Source organism: Natator depressus, chromosome 1 (genome assembly GCF_965152275.1).
Source record: "Natator depressus isolate rNatDep1 chromosome 1, rNatDep2.hap1, whole genome shotgun sequence".
Taxonomy (NCBI): domain Eukaryota; kingdom Metazoa; phylum Chordata; order Testudines; family Cheloniidae; genus Natator; species Natator depressus.
Window position 1 is genome coordinate 102,656,231 of NC_134234.1, and position 15,929 is coordinate 102,672,159.

The window sequence follows — 15,929 nt, forward strand, 5'->3', positions numbered from 1 at the left end:
CCATCGTCATCATGTCCTAGGTGCTCTTGGCTGTCTGGGTGAGGTCGGTCAGGAGCGCCTGGGCAGACATGAGCACAGGGACATAAATAGGAGTGACTCAACCAGGTCATTCTCTTTAGTCCTGCCGGCAGTCGTATTGCACTGTCTTCTGGCAAGCAGGCAGGAGATGAGGATGGCTAGTAGTCCTATTGCACAGTCTGCTGCCAGCCTAAGATGTAAAAGATAGATGGAGTGGATCAAAACAAGAAATAGACCGGATTTATTTTGTATTCATTTGCTCCCCCTTCCCTTTATCCCTTCCTCCGTGAAATCAATGGCCGACAATCATTTTGGTGAGGTCTGTCAAGGGCACCTTGAAAACTTTAATGGAAATTCAGTCCTGCCTGGCACAGCGGGGAGAGGGATAGCTCAGTGGGTTGAGCATTGGCCTGCTAAACTCAGGGTTTTGAGTTCAATCCTTGAGAGGGCCATTCTGTATGACAGTTGTTTTTGTTTCTCCTTGATGTAAAGCCCCCCCTTTGTTGATTTTAATTCCCTGTAAGCCAACCCTGTAAGCCATGTCATCAGTCGCCCCCCCTCCATCAGAGCAACGGCAGAAAATCGTTCCACACCTTTTTTCCTTGCAGACGCCATACCACGGCAAGCATGGAGCCCGCTCAGATCACTTTGGCAATTAGGAGCACATTAAACACCACGTGCATTATCCAGCAGTATATGCAGCACCAGAACCTGCCAAAGTGAAACCGGATGAGTAGGTGACGTCAGTGCGGTGACGAGAGTGATGAGGACATGGACACAGACTTCGCTCAAAGCACGGGCCCTGGCAATGTGCACATCATGGTGCTAATGGGGCAGGTTCATGCCATGAAATGCCGATTCTGGGCCCGGAAAACAAGCTCAGACTGGTGGGACCGCATAGCGTTGCAGGTCTGGGACGATTCCCAGTGGCTGCGAAACTTTCGCATGCGTAAGGGCACTTTCATAGAACTTTGTGACTTGCTTCCCCTGTCCTGAGGCGCAAGAATACCAACATGAGAGCAGCCCTCACAGTTGAGAAGCGAGTGGCGATAGCCCTGTGGAAGCTTACAACGCCAGACAGCTACCGGTCATTTGGGAATCAATTTGGATTGGGCAAATCTACTGTGGGGGCTGCTGTGATGCAAGTAACAAACACAATCAAAGATCTGCTGATATCAAGGGTAGTGACCCTGGGAAATGTGCAGGTCATAGTGGATGGCTTTGCTGCAAAGGGATTCCCTAACTGTGGTGGGGCCATAGATGGATCCCATATCCCTATCTTGGCACCGGAGCACCAAGCCGGCGAGTACATAAACTGCAAGGGGTACTTTTCAATAGTGCTGCAAGCTCTGGTGGATCACAAGGGATGTTTCACCAACATCAACGTGGGATGGCCGGGAAAGGTACATGACGCTCGCATCTTCAGGACCTCTGGTCTGTTTCAAAAGCTGCAGGAAGGGACTTTATTCCCAGACCAGAAAATAACCGTTGGGGATGTTGAAATGCCTATAGTTATCCTTGGGGACCCAGCCTACCCCTTAATGCCCTGGCTCATGAAGCCATACACAGGCAGCCTGGACAGTAGTCAGGAGCTGTTTAACTACAGGCTGAGCAAGTGCAGAATGGTGGTAGAATGTGCATTTGGACGTTTAAAAGCGTGCTGGCACAGTTTACTGACTCAGTTAGACCTCAGCGAAACCAATATTCCCATTGTTATTACTGCTTGCTGTGCGCTCCACAATATCTGTGAGAGTAAGGGGGAGATGTTTTTGGCGGGGTGGGAGGTTGAGGCAAATCGCCTGGCTGCTGGTTACACGAGCACAGGAGGGCGCGGTGTGCATCAGAGAAGCTTTGAAAACCAGTTTCATGACTGGCCAGGCTACAGTGTGAAAGTTCTGTTTGTTTCTCCTTGATGAAACCCCCCCCCGCCCTTGGTTCACTCTACTTCTCTGTAAGCTAACCACCCTCCCCTCCCCTGTTCGATCACCGCTTGCAGAGGCAGTAAAGTCATTGTTGCTTCACATTCATGCATTCTTTATTAATTCATCACACAAATAGGGGGAATAACTGCCAAGGTAGCCTGGGAGGGGTGGGGAAGGAGGGAAGGACAAGGCCACACTGTACTTTAATACTTAAAAACTTAAAAAATTTAAAACTTATTGAATGCCAGCCTTCTGTTGCTTGGACAATTCTCTGGGGTGGAGTTGCTGGGTGGCTGGAGGCCCCCCACCGCGTTCTTGCGCATCTGGGTGAGGAGGCTATGGAACTTGGGGAGGAGGGCGGTTCGTTTCACAGGCTCTGTAGCAGCGGTCTGTGCTGCAGCTGCCTTTCCTGAGCTCAACTATACGCTGGAGCATATTAGTTTGATCCTCCAGCAGCCTCAGCATTGAATCCTGCCACCTATCATCTTCAGCCCTCTCTTCAGCCCGCCACCTCTCCTTGCATTTATGTTGTGTTTCCCTGCACTCTGACATTGTCTGCCTCCACACATTCATCTGTGCTCTGTCAGTGTGGGAGGACAGCATGAGCTCAGAGAACATTTCATCACAAGTGCGTTTTTTTTGCTTTCTAATCTTTTCTAGTCTCTGGGAAGGAGAAGATCCTGTGATCCTTGAAACACATGCAGCTGGTGGAGAAAAAAAAGGGACAGTGCTATTTAAAAAGACACATTTTATAGAACAATGGGTACACTCTTTCACGGTAAACCTTGCTGTTAACATTACATACATAGCACATGTGCTTTCGTTACAAGGTCGCATTTTGCCTCCCCCCACCGCGTGGCTAGCCCCTCCCCCCACTGCATGGCTAACAGCAGGGAACATTTCTGTTCAGCCACAGGCAAACAGCCCAGCAGGAACAGACACCTCTGAATGTCCCCTTAAGAAAAGTGCCCTATTTCAACCAGGTGACCATGAATGATATCACTCTCCTGAGGATAACACAGAGAGATAAAGAACGGATGTCGTTTGAAAGCCAGCAAACATACTCTGCAATGCTTTGTCCTGCAATGTTTCCCAACTACGTGCTACTGGCCTGGCGTGGTAAAGTGTCCTACCATGGTGATGTCCCTGGAGGATTTCTGCTCCATAACCCAGACACATTAACAGTCTTTTCCAGTAGCTGTACTGGCCGTGAATGCCAGGGAAAATTAACCATTAAACACTCTTGCTTTTAAACCATGTATACTATTTAAAAAGGTACACTCACCAGAGGTCCCTTCTCCGCCTGGCGGGTCCGGGAGGCAGCCTTGGGTGGGTTCAGGGGATACTGGCTCCAGGTCCAGGGTGAGAAACAGTTCCTGGCTGTTGGGAAAACCAGTTTCTCTGCCTGCTTCCTGTGAACTATCTTCCCTGTCCCCAAAACCTGCTTCCATTTTGCCTCCCTCTCCACTGATGGAGTCAAAGCACACGGCTGGGGTAGTGGCGGCTGAAGCCCCTAAAATGGCATGCAGCTCATCATAGAAGCGGCATGTTTGGGGCTCTGACCTGGAGTGGCCGTTTGCCTCTCTGGTTTTCTGGTAGGCTTGCCTCAGGTCCTTAAGTTTCACGCGGCACTGCTTCGGGTCCCTGTTATGGCCTCTGTCCTTCATGCCCTGGGAGATTTTGACAAATGTTTTGGCATTTTGAAAACTGGAACGGAGTTCTGATAGCACGGATTCCTCTCCCCATACAGCGATCAGATCCCATACCTCCCATTCGGTCCATGCTGGAGCTCTTTTGAGATTCTGGGACTCCATCATGGTCACCTCTGCTGATGAGCTCTGCACTCACCTGCAGCTTGCCACGCTGGCCAAACAGGAAATGAGATTCAAAAGTTCGCGAGCCTTTTCCTGTCTACCTGCCCAGTGCATCTGAGTTGAGAGTGCTGTCCAGAGAGGTCACAATGGAGCACTCTGGGATAGCTCCCAGAGGCCAATACTGTCAAATTGCGTCCACACTACCCCAAATTCGACCGGGCAAGGCCGATTTCAGCGTTAATCCCCTTGTCGGGGGTGGAGTAAAGAAATTGCTTTTAAGAGCCCTTTAAGTCGAAAAAAAGGGTTTCCTCATGTGGGTGCAGGGTTAAATCGATTTAACGCCGCTAAATTCGACCTCAACTCCTCGTGTAGACCAGGCCTAACTGTAGGCACCCTCAGTACTGCTGAAGCAATAATTCACCATATTTTGAAATTCAATAATTGGATTTGTTGAAAAAACAAATCTCATGTGCTTTGCTGTCATCAGTCTGATCCCCTGAACCATCCTCTTGCTTTGAACTTCTCTTGTCACTTTCTGAAGCCAGTTGCCACGATTTACAACACAGCTTGTGTCCAAAAACCTCACCGGAAAAGGCCATTCTCATGCTGGCATTTCCTGCACTTTTCAGCAACAAGAACAACAAAATAAACTGTGGTAAAATAACCCGGCTATACGAGGCTGAAAGCAAATAAAAACATTTGTGGTTGTGGAGGGATGCTGACTATGCCTGAAAGAGGTTACATCCCTTCTCTCACCCACCAGAGGTGTTACTCTTACAATAATGTTCCCTGCTCACCAGCTTGCTTGCTTTTTTAAATCCACACAATAATCCTAAAAAGAGGAAAATAGTGTGTAGTATATTTTGAAAGGGCTATCTATGTATAGTTTTTGGGTAAATCAAGCATCCAGCACTTGCTATGTCGTGCCTAGTTGGTATAAATGTTCAATGGAAAAATCTCCTTATTCCTCCTACTCATGCTACTGTATATTTCTCAAGGTATTGAAACATTCCTAACCAAAAGAAAGAAAGAAACTGTTTGGCATGTTTCCTTACCGTTATCAGCTATGGAATGGCATTGTGACTCTGTGGTTAGTGCTCTGGGCTACTTGCTCTGTCAGAGATTCAGGTTCATTTTTGTGTTCTGAGCTAGATGCTTCTTGAGTCGCTTCTTAAGCTTTCTCAGCCGGGAGGTGTTGAGAATAACACAGATCTGGCACTTTCTGACCCTGAGAGGGAAAACAATGCTTCTCTAAATCATTGTCTAATATGGTGGAGCTGGTGAGCATCAGACTGGTAGATTACCTGACCGGGGGTGGGTTTTGAGAAAGGAAATGTGAACAGAACAGCATAGTGAGGGTGTCACCATTGAGAATATACTTTTAGGGGACTCTCATAACATGAAAATATTTAAATTCACCTGTTGTATTATGAGCATGAAGTTTAGCCCAGACCCAGTTAAACCCTATGTCAACCAATATTACATACATAGTGTCACATACCTCTAACTGAGCCCCTATAAAGCAAGACTTCAGGTACATTCCAGTTAGGCATTTCTCTCTTTTCCTGACATTTTTCAGAAAAAATTTCTTTTGTCTTTAGAAGTGGAGTTCCAGAACATACCCTGATTTAAAAAAAAAATGTTTCTTTTAAGAATCACTGAAACAATGAAGCAGAAGGCTTAAGGTAACAAAACCAGAACAATTCATTTGAGAGCCTATAGTAACAGCATCTGCTTTACCATATAACCAAGTATGGAACCTAATCCTGCTCTCACTGAAATCAATGAATGTTTTAACATTCTCTTTTATACCATGCTCATCACCTTTCTGAGTAGCTGACTTCAGCAGATGAATAGAATATGCCTAGTTTATCTCAGATTCAGTTCACAGTATCAGCTGTACTTTGCCACTCATTGTTTCAACCTGCACTGCATCTACCACTAACTTACAAGAATTCCCCTAGTTTTTCTTTCTCTATGATGAATGCAATTTCTGTATGCAAATATGTGCTAGCCCAAGGGTTGGTATAGTACACATCTGCTTTTACACAAGCAGTATATATTTTTTCTCTAAGTCTCATTAAAGAAGCTGAGTTATTCAAATATATATTTGTAATTGTGAGTGAGATTCTTATTCTGGCAAGAATTCCTCATGTCTGGGGGAAAAAATATAACCTAAAATTGTGAGTTTTTTTAAAGTAAAATGCCTACTACACATATAAGACAGTTCTTTTATGGTAAGCATGATCAATCTGGTTTACCATATTTTTAGTTCTAGCAAATCATAATACGGCCTTGCAGGAATATTTTGCTACTGAAGAGACAGAAATAATACAAGCTCTCTCCACAGCTGCTGCTTGTCAATAGTGTTGCTGTATCAGCAACATGTTTAAACAATCTGGGATGACAGGAATTCTATTTCCTTTTTTCTCTCCAGGTGGGAACCACTCCCCACACTTTCCATGATTAAAGAGAATGACCCCTATGTCAATGGCCCTAGAATCAGGAAATATAACAGCACCTCATCGTAATGGCAGTCCCAGGAAAATTAGTTAGGGTTGCAGTGAATGAAAGTAGATGGTGTTTGTTTGGTGTGTGCAACCAAAATGCTCACTTTGTCAGTCCTATGTCTTTAAACCTATAAATTATGCATGTAAAGGTGTACGTGGAGTGCAAGTATGTGTTGATGTTCTAGTTCAGTTATTAATTGCATTAATGATAACCTTGCATTTTTATATGCCTTTCATCCACAAGTATTTCTAAGCATGTCACCTAGTATATAAGGGCCATTCTGAGCAATATTTCTATACAAGGATAGTTTTCCTATTCCTTTTTTGTTTCCTTTGTCACAACAGGTGCATTAGTTGCATGGCAGTGATTTTTTTTTAAACTGACCAAAAATATATGTGTGAGGTTGAGATGATTGTGTACAGACAGATATTACAAATGAGTAAAGAAAACTTCTCCATCTGATTTTGCTAGATTTCTGGGAAAGTGTTAATGAAGACTATATGCTGTTCATACCCAGGGGTCAAATTCAGATATGCTTGTAGAGATCTTACTGATGTAAGCAGTGTCAGGATGAGCTCCACCCTGACATCTGGTGGTGAGGTGTGGCAAGTTGTGGAAAAGAACTTCAGGGGCCGATCTCATTTGCATAGGCACACCCACCCCGCCTAGAATGAGGCCATAGCTGCCCAAATGGTCACTTTGGCTGCTGTGGGATCCCCAGTGTCTCTGTTATTGAGGCAGGAAGAATAAATTGTTATTACCCTGATTATGGGAACTGTGCTTGGAACTGTACTTGGCCTTTTGTTATGATGGAGGGACTCACCATCAACTAAGTAGCACTTGCTAGGCAAGGGTCATGGGTTCCAAAACTCTGTGAATGGAGAGAGGCTGGGGACAAGTATTAATACTTGGTAGCATGGGCCCCTTGGTGAGGGCCTTAAATGCTAATTGTACTTCCTCTCTTCACTGTGGAATATCAGAGCTAATTTTGATTCTGTTAGGAGTCTAGTTACAGGCTGCTGAGCTCACTTTGGGCTAATGGTGCACCAGCACTGAGGCTCCCCGCTACAAGCTGAATTCACCAAAGAGCTGAACTGACTAAGAGCTGAAATCACGGAGCGTTGTGTTAAGTAGTGGGGGAGCCTGAAGATATATTGTGGAGCAGTTTGTGGGACGGCTAGAGTGCCTTGTGGACAGGCTGGTGGAGCCGTTCATAGGACGGCAGGAGCTGCTTGTGGGCTGCAGAGCGGAGCAGTTCGTGGGACGGTGGGAGCTGCTTGTGGGCTGCAGAGCGGAGCTGAGCTGAGCGAAACAGTTTGTGGGGCGGCTGGTGGAGCGGAGGCCTATGGAGCTGTGGGGCAGTCAGCTTCAGATCACGTAAGGTGCCCCTTACCTCTCTCTACCCCCCCCATCTCCACCCAGGTTGGGAGGTAAAGCTCTGCAGATAAACTTTCGAACTCTGGGGCTGCCCTGACCAGGGACAGAGACTTTTGGGTCACTGGAATTTTGGGACTTTGGGTGATTTGGGGTTGCTGGACTCAAGAACCAAAGGGAAAGGGCATGCCCCAATTTGCTTGGGGTGGGTTTTTGCTCATGTGTTGTGTTATGAATCCTGTTGGTGGTGTTTCCCCAACATAATGCCACATTGTTTCTCTCTGTTATTAAAAGGCTTTTTGCTACACTCAGACTATGTGCTTGCAAGAGGGGAAGTATTGCCTCTTGGAGGCGCCCAGCGGGGGTGGTATATATTTGTCCCAGGTCACTGGGTGGGGGCTCGAGCCGGTTTGCATTGTGTTATTGGAATGGATCCCCTAGATATTGAACCCGGCCCTTGTTGCTGCCAACTCTGACGGGCAGAAGGGTTACACTGAAGTTGTACAGGGTTACAGCGGAAGTTGACTGTAGATGCATACTGGTAGAACTTGCCCAAGGAAATTAAAAGCATACCATCTCTATTCTACCATTTCTAGCCACCTAGAAAGATGAAAAGAAGTTTTCTTCCAAATGGAGTTGCATGGGAGCTGCACATGATTCTTGGATAGAAGGATTTGGCATTACTTAGTGTTTAAAAAGAAACACACCAAAAAGCTGCTTGCATCGAGACAGCAGAATGGGAATATGTGACCTACTCCATTTGGTAGCAGTTCTGAGAATGTCAGTGCCAGTCACAGGGCCATTCTACTAGCATTTTGCAAAACTACAATGTCATTCTGGAACTAGCATTGTTTTCAGAGACAAGAGTGGCAAGAAAAACAGCTCCTATACTTTCAGAAGGTTTGGCTGGTAGAAAAAGGCATGGCAGTCAACAGTCCTGCAGTTTAAGGACCTGTTTAAGGATCCAAAACCCACTGTCATCCATAGAAAGCCTGCCTGTGATTTCAGGGGGCTCTGCATCAGGCCTTTAAGTACCAGATGTTTCCCAGCACCTGGTGACCTATATTTCTTCTGGGTTTTAAATACAAATTTCTGGTTGTCCTTAGCTGAAAGAGCATGCAGAGTAGGGGTATGCGGGGGAGGATGGGGCTGTAAAAGGGGACATCAACATGACTTTATTTCTACTTCAGGCATTTTCTGTTAAATAATTTCTTAAAGAGTGACCAGTTGCCCTCTTGGTACTAATGGCTAGTATGTGGCTGGCTGAAGAACACTTGAAACTGGAAAGTGAAGATTTTGGGAATGAGCTAGACACTTTAGTCCAATAGCCTTGCTCAGCCTTGATACTGTGCTTGCATGGGCTAAAATTGCTAGCTCTCATTCTAAATTAATTTAGACTGGAAGAGAAAGAAGTAAGTTAATGGGTATGTGAACATTTAAACCAGAAATAGAAACAGCTAGAAATGTCAGATACTTTTCAAACACTATGTAAAACTCAGCAAGTTAATATAAAGCAAGTCAGAAGATTAGCAAAATACAATGCTTCCTATTGCTGAAGAACCAATAAAAAGACTTCATACCAAAGGAATATAGATTTGTTCTCTTCACTTTCCCTCTCCCCTGCTAACAAACTTATTACATATGTTATGACTGGCCACAAAGGAAAAATATGCTGCCCTGGAACTAAATTTTATACCCTATTAAGAATTCAGATCCTGGTCTAGCTGCCAAGATCTGAGATATAGACGTTTTTCTTACATTTAAGAATAAATCTTTGGAAGATTAGAAAGACAAAACCAGGACATTGGAACTGATGAATGTTCCCAGGTTAATCACCCAGATAGGACTTCTTGAACATTATTCTGACATTGAGTGCTGTCCCCAACCCTTAATGTTGTAAAACTGAAAGGCATATTTACAGCCCAATCCAGATGGACTAAAACAAAGTATAATTATTTCTTCTCAAATCGACCTTTACATGCAGATTACAAATGGAATGTCTCCAAGATTCTGCTGGAAAAATGACCTCAGTTCCTCAATTGTTATACTTTCATTATGACATCCTTGGACGTGGTCTGGGCTGTGCTAATTAGTGACACGCCTGCTATAAAAGTTGGATTGGCAGTCTCATTTACAGAGCAGCAGCAGGAAGAGTTGTTATGAAACTAATTATAGCTATCAGCAGTGGTTCTGGTTTAAATGGGCTATGAACTGGGCAGCCTTATAGAAGCACCCACAAGTGAATTTGCTTTTAACAATGAACAGCTCTGTGAAAGTAAAGTAGTATAAATTTATTCAATCCATTCTGGAATGAGGTAGACAACTCTACTCTTATTTGTCCCCTGAAGTAAATTTCAGTTTAAAACGTAGGCCCTATTACAATATATTTTCCAATTGCTGTTACGCTGGTGTAAACAGAAAATAATGACATTGTACTCTAGAATTACAACAGTAAAGCTATGCCCCACTACAAATGAGTTCAGAATGTGACCATATGTCCTATTTGGCTATTAAAATAATGGGAAAAATACAGTTATAGAAATAGATTATGCACTGTATGTTAGTTTGTGGATCTCCTCACTGAGTATTTTACCTGTATGTTAATTTAGTAACCCAGCAACATCTCGGACTGATAATAGAGAAAGCTTAACTCACCAATCTTCCAGCAGGAGGAAGAGTCTAGATTTGTATCCATTACTATTCAGCCCTTGGTCTCTCTATTGTGAGCGCTCATTAATGTCAGTTGTGATTTCTTGTGCTCTGGACAGCTACCCAGCTACTGGGAACTCAGCTGAAACAACCAACTCTCTTCATATTGGTCACCAAACAGCTGGCAAACTTCAGAACGGCACTGAACTAAGCATGGGATTTTCAAAGGCAGACTCAGTTTCAATGAGACATAGGCTTCTAAATGACTAAGTAACTTCTGAAAATAAGAGTTAGGAGCCTAACCCAGTTAAGTGTTGCAATGCTGAACCGAGCAAGGTCTAAATACCTTTGACAACCTGGGCCTAAGTGACTTGCCCGAGATCACCCAGGAAGTCTGTGGAATAGTAGGGAATTGAACACCAGTCTTCCAATTCCGAGCCTATCCATTCATCTGCCATTATGGAATTCAAAATTACCTGATCCGTTAATGTACCATGGGAATGACTTTAAAAAGAACTGGGGACTGGATTTGAGTCCTTTGACTACAAAGTAGCCAAAGACTCGTTGTGAATGTAAACTATTCAAAATGCCAGGAAGAGTGGTGTGGAGACACTGTATATTATCAAAGGTAATACTTTTCTTTAGGGCTATGAAAATGTCTAGAGCAATATGCCACCTTGTCAAACATTGTAATACTGCAAATATAGTAGTTGCTATTTAAAAATTAATGTTTACTCATGCTTACCAGACAGCAATATCTGAGAAACTGCAGTTATGTCCTATTCGAACTGAAGAGGGAGATTTACACACGTCTGTCTCAAAATCTACTGTTTGGTAACTGGGAGAAATGTCAACAGATGGAAGGAGATTTTTCTTTTAATCCTATTTTCATATTTTACAAGAATTGGTGACCACTGGAGCATCGGCAGGTTAGGGAATGCAACATTGACTACAGAATCATGTCTGACATTTTTGGGGTTTCTCACAGTACACTACTGTCTGGTCAACAGCAGCTCTGACTTTGTTTATAGAGCAGCCTTCATCAAAATAAAAAATGGTGTTGATGTCCTACTTTCAGGGACAATTCAGGAAAATAGCAGGTAACACACTCACAACTCGAATAAATGGATCCTGCTGGCCATCTCTTACCTGTAGTTGGCCTTCAGCACGGATAGCTAAAGCTGTAATTCCAGTGAGGTAGTTAGGCTTTAAAAAAGTTAAAATATAGTTTCTTAAATTGAACGTGCAAATACAATTTTTGCTGACAGCTTTAAAGGAGAATGTCTCCATTTGACCTTGACAATTATCAGTTTCCTATCTGGCTTTCTTTTTTTGTGTGTTTCACCAAGTATCACCAAGTTTCACGAAGTTTTGACACTGAAGAAGATAAATGACAAATGAATGGTATCAGGAGTCCTTCAGTATTCTCAGCAATGCCCAGGGGTTCCATTTGTTTTTCAGCATACTCAGCACAGAGATGGGCTGTGCTAAGCACTTTATCGAATGTGTAGTCAAGGTGCCGGTGCCATAATCATCATCTGTGTAATCTGCCTTCTGGGAAAAAATTTGTTAGCCAAAAATCCCTTTTTTTCTCCTTTCTCTATTAGTAAAGCCAAACAGCTTTGGGTGAAACTGCAAGCATGTGCTAAAATATTCCTGAATTTCTTATGTCTTTATTTAGAGCTATTTTAGTACTCCCTGGATTCAAATATCTTAAAAGATCATACAAGAAAAAAGCACCTTACTGATTTTCCAATATTTCTGTCTGAAAAAATAGAAATAGTAAAATATTAAAAATAATAAAGAATAAGCTAAATGCAGTAGCTAGAATGATGAATGACTGAGATCTAAATATCAGGCAGTAATTCACTCAAGGGGTTCTATTGATCTCATAAACTCTGAAAGAGAAGTGTGAGTTGTTTATAGTCATCAGCACACTTTTAAATTAAATTACTACCGTATATTTGACTCTACAGTGTCAGTTGTCTTTTCTACATCTCTCCATTCTCTGTCAAAATGTGTCAAAAAGAAGAGAGAAATCTAGCTTTTGTTTCTGAAAGACCAACAAAACACATCAATAACAAAAACCTTGTGTAAAACAATATTTAAATCTTTTTCCCTGTCTAATTTTGGTGATATTAAAAAAAAATTGCTTGTAATCTACATGTAAAACTACATATAGTCATGTAATGACAATGGGAATGGAGTGTTCCTTTTTCCTCATGGTGGCCATTTATCATCCAATAAACCTCAAAGGACCAACATTCAATTGAGTTACATCTGGCCTAATCTGAAGTAATTCTGTTGAATTCAGTAGTGTTATAGGCATATAATTCAGCACAGAATTTGGTCCCTTGGATCAGAATTGTATGAGTAAGTGACAGCAAGCAGGCAATGTAAAGATTAGGGTACATAAGCCCAATCTACTGGCTAAAGGGTATTTATGTAGCAACACAAACACTGAGGTAGGTTGGGTAATTGTTTAGGTTAGGAAAAAAGAGACATAGTACTAACTGATAGTATGTTAGTGATCAAGGTGCAGACCTGCCCATTCTGCCCACAAAGAGGGGGTCATTGCCTTTGCAGCAATGTCTCCCCCTCCCCAGAAGGCAGTCTCCATAAGCCCACATTTCTGTGTAGGTGTGGTGGCAGGCAGAAGAAGGGCCAAGGGAACACCGGGTGGGTTGGAGCAGAGCCAGGATGCTACACATCTTCCCCCCTACCACACCTACAGAGATTTTAAAGGGAAAGTTATATAGCCTGAAATTGAGTTAATTTTCTGCATCCCGTACCCAATGTCAATATTGATATCATTATCCTATCAAGGTCCTAAATTATCATTGAGGTATCTAACATATGGATTTAAACACCTGAATAGGCAGTTAGTTATCTAATCTTAGACTTCTATATTTGAAAATTGATCTCAGTAGTATAACTTTGAGAAAGAACAAGAGATATTTGTAATTTTTGCTCACATTCTTAAGTCCTTTGACTGTCAATGCTTGGAAAACTTAATTCATTTGTTGATAAGATAAATCACATAGCATAAATGTTTGATTTAATGAGGTGGTTTGTAGCTTGTTAAAAACTCTCCATGGTACTCAGGTGTCAAACTCTCTTGTCTGTCTTTGAGAATTCCCCCTACCCTTTTAGAAAAATGTTACCCACTTTTAGATATTTATTTATTTTGTGTATTATAGTAGCACCTAGGACCCGCAGTCACAGGCCAGGACACCATTGTGCTGGGCCATGTAGAAACGGCACAAAAAAGTCCCTGCCCCCAAAGAGTTTATGATCAAAGTAAACATAACTCTAAACTCTCTACTCTGGGTATTTCACTTACCTCTTATCAAAATAAGAGGTAAGTGAAATGCCCAGAGTAGGGAAGATGGCCTGAGCAGTGACTCTGTGCATTAAGACCATTGTGTGAGCTGGGGGAAAAGGCCCCTATCAGCCATGGAGCAGCACTGTAGCCACTTCTCAAGTGCACAGGAGTGAGGAAGATGCCTCCTCGTTCCGGCACTCTGCCACCCCTGAGCACAGGGCACTCAAAGCTTTGGGAGAGAAAACTCCCCCCTTGAATGGGTTGACGCAGGTGGTTTATTTCCCCACACCTCTTTCACCATATGCAAGAAACAACTTCTGCCAGGGCTGCATCTGCCTGAGGCACAAGCTCGTGAAGGCTTCTTGTGAACAGGGAGGCCCTGTAGCCCCCACACCACTCAGGGCTGTAGCACAAGTCACAAACCAGCCTAGTGTCTTTTAATAACTTGTAGCACCTAACTGAATACCAGGGGATTTTGTTTCACTGATCACTGCTGTGAGCGATCAGATGGGTATACAATTCAAACCCTACAGCACATTCTAAAAGCCACTTTCACACTGGCACTCACACTGACCAGTGAGAACTGCTGGTGTAAGCATCAGATTGGAAAGGCTTTTCTTCAGCATTTTAATAATAATCAGCTGAAGGAAACACCATTTGTAAGCAATTATAACTTGACTGGTAAAATTATAACTTGACTGACTTAACCTAATGCCCGTCCTTCCAAGGGGTCTATACAGCAAAAGCTTTGTATGGGCTAGCCTACCTGAGCTAGCTACCAGAGCAGTGAAGTTAACCCACAGTGAGGTATTGAGCCAAATACATACCCAGGGTCTTTGCCAGGATTATACTACCTATGCTGAAGCCCATGTTGCTCTGCCTTCACTGCCACTGTTACCTGTGCAAGCTGGATGCAAGCTAGTTTGGGTAGGCTAGCCTATGCAAAGCTTTTGCTGTGTAGACATACCCTAAAGTAAAGATTTTCCTTCGGGCTGTATGCCCGATTTCTGGAAATTCATTGTTTTATGAATTTGTATATAGTGATCATTTGGTTGTAACACTCCAAAAGGGAGTTGCAAAAAACTGTCCATTATGGCCTTGCAAACATTTTTGCAGCTGCTTGTCTCGGGGCTAGTTTCATTGACTTCAGTGGCTCTGCTCAAGTTAGAGGTAAATATGTAAGGACCGTTTGCAGGATTGGCCCTATTATCAGAATTCCACTGCATATAAAAATCCCACTCACTGAAACTGAGAAATAAAGGACTAGAATTACAAGCGACGATTATGTAGTTCTGATACAGTGAAACTCCCTTTGAGGTCATTTGTTGTTTTGCTTGGGTAACAACTGTATGCTTAAACCAAATAGATATAAAATAGTACATAGAGCCTACCATTCAAAACTCATCTTCCCAATAAACACAGATTTGTCAATAATAGAAAGCATTTGCAGCTAAATTTCAGAAAGAGAAGTAAATTGGGTAGAAAGTTCCTTTCTAGAATACGTTATTAAATAATGATGGCATACTACTCTATGTGCATTAATGGCTTTTACCCAGAAACCTGCCAGGCTTAAGTAATTGTCAGCAAGGACTAACAGTTCCAAGGGAAGATAAAAGAGAGTCTGCATAATGCATAAAACATGTATGTTTATAATACATCACAAACATTCAAACAGTTGTGACTACAACACATTTAGTTCTTTACTATGGATATGCAGTAGACCTTAAGTTAAAACATTTGGTTTAGTTTGGGGCTTTGATTTGGAACATTCTGATTTAGGTATTGACAAGCTATCATTGGTTTTTAATCTAACTGGATCAGTTTATTCATTCCACTGTAATGCTGTTTTTCATACTGTATTTTAACCTACAGTAAGACCTTACTGAAAGAATAAAAGTTGAAGGGAGTGAAGGATTCTCAATCAATTGACATACTGCCATCAGCTTCTCAGTAATTTTCAATTCTTATGCATGAATCTCATGGCAGAGCATAAATATATTTATTGCAAAAATGTAATATATATTTATAGTAAAATATATGAATATATTTTTTTGCCATTTTGAAAGCCTATTAAGTCTATTGCCCAGCAAATTATTATTTTTTTAAGTTCTATGGGAAGAAAAGGGACATAGAAAAGACAGAGAAGTTTTTTATGAATTACAAATGAAAGTTTAATCCTGACAAGGCTTTATTTGTTCAAGTGTCAAATCCCATCTCTGGCTCCTCAAAAAGCCAATTATGAGAAAAGAATCTCTGCTCCTGCTGTCATTAGCAGATAGACATTGATGACAGTTTAACTTGATTTCAGCACAGCTC

At 42.5% G+C, this 15,929-nt stretch overlaps 1 long non-coding RNA gene across 1 annotated transcript in view; it reads right to left on the reverse strand.

Annotated features, from left to right (window-relative positions):
* Positions 1-15,929, reverse strand: part of LOC141982537 (uncharacterized) — a 60,669-nt gene that overhangs the window by 20,067 nt on the left and 24,673 nt on the right. The window contains exon 2 of the long non-coding RNA XR_012638112.1: positions 5,256-5,377. This is a non-coding gene — a long non-coding RNA (uncharacterized LOC141982537). The remainder of the gene's footprint in view (positions 1-5,255; positions 5,378-15,929) is intronic.